The 5,796-nt window shown below is 38.4% G+C and overlaps 1 long non-coding RNA gene across 3 annotated transcripts in view; it reads right to left on the bottom strand.

Annotated features, from left to right (window-relative positions):
• The window catches only part of LOC103143413 (uncharacterized), a 97,429-nt gene extending 91,633 nt beyond the window's left edge, over positions 1–5,796 (bottom strand). For 2 of the 3 annotated variants that reach the window (XR_001663040.1, XR_001663039.1), the window contains exons 1-3: positions 5,688–5,796; positions 3,215–3,465; positions 2,704–2,759 (exon numbers count right to left, since the gene is read on the bottom strand). This is a non-coding gene — a long non-coding RNA (uncharacterized LOC103143413). Of the gene's footprint in view, positions 1–1,854; positions 2,760–3,214; positions 3,466–5,687 lie in introns of those variants that run through there. The other variant, XR_476786.2, reaches the window with a different exon arrangement.

Below are 5,796 nucleotides of genomic sequence, written 5' to 3'. Positions count from 1 at the left end.
ACACACACACACACACACACACACACACACACACACACACACACACACACAAATGCATATACACTCATATTATAAGTCCCATAACACTGTTCCCAAGTTTTGTTATCTGCTCCATTTGGGATCCTCCTCTTGCAAATGAAATTAGACTTATACAAAAATGTATAAAAAATATATTTTTTAGAGGTTCCTATGCTGCCAGTTTTAATAATTCATTCCGTCTTGGTTACATTCACACAATGCAGGCAAAAGCGGCTACATAATTTTTTTTTTTTTTTTACACACTTAACAGCACAAATCCGATTTTGTCAAGTCAGGCTGGGGTCACTTTCATACATGGTCTTAGGTGATTATTTTCAAAGCTAGCTCAGTCTGAATGACCATGCCACATTTCATCTGAAAGCAGACACAGCTGATTCAGCCGGTCATGCTTTTGACACCGTGGAGTGCACAAAAATGTCAGGTCTGAGGCACATGTGCAGACATGTGTAGCATCCATCTTTACTTCCCTAACCACACTGTTTCGTGGGTGACTTCGGGTCTTTTGTGCAAGCAGGTCACTTCAGGGGCAAATTACAACAATTACAATCTGATGGCGGTCACAGTAAAATTATCTGAAAAACAAATATCATGCAAAAGAAAAAAAATACTGATTTCAGATATTTCTTTTTTTTTATGGAAATTTTGCAGTTCAAAGGAAGCCCATTTGATGACAATCGATTGAGTGAATGCTTTAGATACATTGTATGGAAATTACTTTTCTGTTCCATTGTCACAAATGTGTGGAATTTGCAAAAATGCTCCAAAAACTAACTGGAACTTTGTATGTTGTGCAAAGTGAGTCTAGTGTCAAACTAAGGATGGGTACGTGATAATGATCCCAACAACAACTGATTCAGTATGGTGAAGAATCTATGATTCTTTAAGGCTGCTTCTCTTTCAAAGACACTAAAAATCTTATTAGGGTGCATAGCATCTTAAGCCCTTTAAAATACCAGGATATTTCAAATAAATATCCGACACGGTTTGTCAGTTATCTGAAAAACTGGAGTCTTCATTGTTAATTTAAGCAATAATAAACTAAAACAAATGGGCACATTTGCACAGCCAACAATCAACCTTCTTCCATGGCTACCTTCGTTTTCTCACCATTGGCTTGTCTATTTGCTGCGTAATGATTAGCAGTGACACTGGCTCCCCCCTTTAAACTGCGGCGGCCAAGTGAGTTCAGTCACTAAACACGGGCAACATTATAAGTGTGCATTTGACTCATACAGTTGGTCCTGTAATCTGAGGTGAGGTGTGAACAAAATGCCCGCTTTTCCATTTGAGACATGGCTGTTTGTGAAGCTGATGAAATGTGGTCACAAGGCTGTGATCTGGCCAGATTAAATCTACAAAGGTCATCACATGGTTATACTCTTTTAGCAGATGCACAGTCATGCTTTTTTTTTTTTTTACGTTGCTTATATATAGTATTGATTTTTTCCCCCCTCAGTGTTCAGGTTAACTCCACCACTTTGCAGACATTTCAAGTTGTGGTTATGACCAACTAGTTATCACAAACTGGACATTTGCGGAATGCAGATTTTATCTTTTTTTGACAAATAAGTAAATTTTCTTAGTATCTTGCTTAATTGGCTTGATTAGGGGCTATATTCTCTAGTCAACTAGACCAAATAGAATCCAGAGCCTCAAACCACAGAAATGTGTACAATAATAAATTAGAAAATTACAATTAGTCATGTGAGATATGAGCATTTTTATGACCATCTTAATTTATGAAAATGCATCCGTGTAACTTGTTCGTTTGTTACAGGGACGCAATACAGAAAGAAAAGTAAAATACTGGCAATGTTCGGAGTACAATCATTTTTTTATTATTATTAAAACTCCTCAGCTTTGGTTCTTTTTTGCAGCCATTTAATCCAATTTGTTTAAAATCCTTCTGCCTTTACTGCGAGATAAAAAAAAAAAAAAAAACTCAAATTGAGTGATACAAAAGTTACTTAATTTTCATAGTGCATTTGTATTCCAGCAAAAGTTGCTAAGAAGTAAAAGTATCACAGTTTCATCAGAGTTAAATATGAAATATTACTGGCTTCATCACATTTGTACCATTTTCTGTTACCTATGGAAACATGTTTGAAAGATCAAGATTTCCCATGGAAAATCATTCTGAATTCTTTGATGGTTCAGCTGACAGAACAACAAGTGATCTGTCTGATCTGATCCCTGCCTCTCGGCACGTCAAGTATCGTGTTCAAGTAACAGTCAAATGTCATTTTGCAGTGTTGGGTGAGTTCATAAGGTTTGCAAAGTAAACAGACAACTATCGAGCCTTAAAAATTATTTAAAACTACCCATTCAATTATCTTTCCATGAAAACGACCAGTAGAGAAAGCCATATCCTTTCAAAAAGGGTATGGCAATGATGAATTTGGATAAGCTTTGCAGAAGGAGATAAAAAAACTGACAGTACCCATAAAGTATCCAACAGGTTTTATAGCATGAAGGGTGCCTCCTTCCCACTTTCGTCATGTGAATAAAAAATCTTTTAAAATCCAAGAGGCAGGTGAGATCAACAGATCTCATTTACATAGGTTCCTCTCAAATCTGTGCTCCCAAAGTGCGTCAACAAGCATTACAGTCTCTGAAAATGACAAAAGGTGAGCCTACTTTTTTAATAACGGCTTAGTACTGGACCTTTGTTGCAAATCCCGACGGATTCAGCAGTCTGCAAAATCTTGCCATACCATTTTCTGGAATAAGATCAAAATATTTGGAATCACAACATGAAGATGCTCAGCAAGTCATTGTAAAGTTATAACAAGACAACAAGTACACACACAGTTATACATTGTGTGGCATTGTTACTGTACTGCTATAATCTCACCATAATTTTCCATCAGTGTGCTGTCATAAACCACAACGTGACATTGCCTCTTCTTTTCATTGACTCTAGCGACCTTTATCTGAGGCCTGGAATCAAACCTGTGACGTCCACATCACGGACTAAGGCTTCACCCCGCGCCACCCCAACACCTCGCATTGCCTCTTCTTTTGGGGATTAACAAAGTGCACCTCAACTAGAAGAGTAACTCGTGCCAGTGCATATCACCTTGACAAGGCCATTACACGCACAAATTTTCACCACAGCGTGACTCACACTTAATCATATCAGCCTTCCTCTTTCCGCTTTGAAAATGTTACACACCTTCTCCGTCACTTTTCGAACAGTTCGTGCAACATCTAGAGACCCGAGCTTCATACACAGTTAATGTCTTTGCTGTCCAGATGATTAACGTTGCCCAATTCACATTCCCGAGTGCTGTCTAAATTTCCACTCTTCCTCTCGTTTCACCTTCCTTGTTGAGCTCACTCCTGGGCTTCAGGTAAAAATAGCTGCTCCACCCCGTTCCTCTCGGCTGTCAGACAGTGTGTAGTCCCTGCGCTGGGATGTAAGACCTAAAAAAAAATAAGTTTTTATTGAGGAAAAGGCTTTCACGTGTCGTAAAATTGACTTCATTGAATCTAATCGGACCAGGTTTAGCCCTAAAAAGCTAGTGGACTGTGTTTTTTTTTTGTTTGTTTTTTTAGCTAAAGCCTTTCAGAAAGGATCTTTTCCAAAGCATAAAATTAATATAGCCACTATGTACCCTCTGAACAGTTGGAAAGACTATATAGTCAGATTTATATCTAAAAAAAATCTCATCTGTCTCATCTTTCTTAGTCTCAGATCTATGAAAAATTAACCATAAATTAACCCATTGGTTCCCAAACTTTTTCTCCTGGCCCCCCCAGTGGTTTCAAAATTATTTCTGGGCCCCCTCTATGGCTTGCAAATAGCTGTCTGGTTGAACGATGTGTGTGAGCGAAGGGGTGGGGGGTGAATTCTCAGAGACTCCCTGTTATCCTCTACCTCGGCTCCAGACGAACAACGGGGGGAATCAACTTTTTGGGGGGCAAAATGAATCGTAGCTGAACATAGACAACACCACCAGTAGCCTACAAGCTACTTGTTAACAAGTTTAAGGTGATGTATTGATATTAACTAGCTACCTGTATCCAACAGCTTTACTCAACAGTCTGTTAGTTTGGGGGAAAAAACTGTGAAAAGTTCTTTGCGTTTTTGCTGGTTTGCTGCCGTGATTCTAACACACCTGTGTAGCTCTGCACAGCAGCAGCAGGTCTCCTTCACTGCCGCACAGGTGTAAACCCAGTGCAAGCGTCGTACCGCTCATGTTGCATTTAAAGGCGGCTCGGAAAAACAGGTTACGACATGTTAACAACGGATTAAACAGTTTTAACTGCTGATAAAAGTGACAGAGGACACAGATATGGGAATGCGGAAGATCCTACTGTATCAAATTGACATAGGAATAACAGAGAGTTGAGTGTTCTAATGTAAAAACCCAGCGCATACAGTGTTCATGTTTTTTCTTTTTGATCCAAACGGCTTCCAGCGCCCCCCTAGGGTGCGCGCCCCACAGTTTGGGAACCTCTGAATTAACCAATAAATCATTTTACTGAGAGTCATCTTAGTGTAGGTGATTTGATCAAATTCACCTAAAGACAATGTGCATCATTAATATCCTTTTGTCAGGATCAAGTCCCTGTATTACTGAAAATATTAATTCTGTAGCATACTTTATTATCAAGGTTCAGGCCACTGGTTGTATTATCAGCAAATAAACAGGTAGAGCATTCAGGTCACGTATGTATGTGTTAAAGGAGAAAACTAAAAGTCTAAGCACACAACCTTGAAGAACGCCTTTGCTCATGGTGATGCCAGTGAACATGGAGTAATTAATTTTAATTTTAACAGTTCTTTTAAAGCGAAAAACTTACTATATTATGAAACACTTGCACATACAAAGAAAAAACTCCTGTTTTTTTGCAAAAATATCCCTTGATCACATTATGTCTGTCTAACCTATTTGAGAAACGGTGTGACATTTTAACAACAAGGCTGAACCGTTAATAAAAATGTTTTTAGGACCTGCAGTGGCAACTATAATCATAAAACTCAGGTTTGACTTTGAAGAGCAACTTAAACCATTTAAAATGTAATACAAATATTCAAAACATTCACACATTAGCATGTTTGCCTAAAGCACCTAATGTGATGCAAATTAAAGGGCTTTTTCTTTTAAGTTTGCTTTGGTGTCTTTCTACTCCGGCTGTCACAGGTTCCCCATTACAACTTAAACGAAATCCATCAAAAGTTACCTTTTAACAAGTGATGCAAAGCAGCTTTGGGAAGGTTCCCAGAAATCTCTGTTAGCCTGTCAGTGATAAGACTGGATGTGAAGTTGTAGCCCGTGGCCACAATCTTCAGACTGAAAATGCACAGAAGTCCTTCTACATGGCACTTCTCTTTATGGAAAGCAACAGTGTTTTCCTGAAGGCACTGACATGATTCCTGATTTGAACCACAGTTAACATGCCAACAAGTTTGTAAATAAGTTTAACAGTCAAAGACAGAAAAGATAACCGTTAAAAGTTTTTATTTTACCTACATCACTGTGTATTTAAGTAAAGTGTACACTTTATATATTGAGGCTTCTTACTCTAAGCTCATAAAATGTGTGCTATAAGTTAGCAAACATTATGCTTCTGAATACTGACAAACAAAAATTAGAAACGAAAAGGAAAGCAGCATTTAAAAGCTCAATTTTATCACTTACTTTTCCCAGGCTTGAAGATGGCGTGTCCTATCAGCTGTGTTGTTCATCGCTGGGCTTGATGCCACTCTCCAATCAGTGTTGATTGGGTCCAGGTGCAAGTTTGTCCTTC

This window comes from Poecilia formosa, unplaced genomic scaffold, assembly GCF_000485575.1.
Source record: "Poecilia formosa unplaced genomic scaffold, Poecilia_formosa-5.1.2 Scaffold111, whole genome shotgun sequence".
NCBI lineage: Eukaryota > Metazoa > Chordata > Actinopteri > Cyprinodontiformes > Poeciliidae > Poecilia > Poecilia formosa.
The sequence above is the reverse complement of the archived record's forward strand: the minus strand, read 5'-3'. Positions and strand labels throughout refer to the sequence as shown.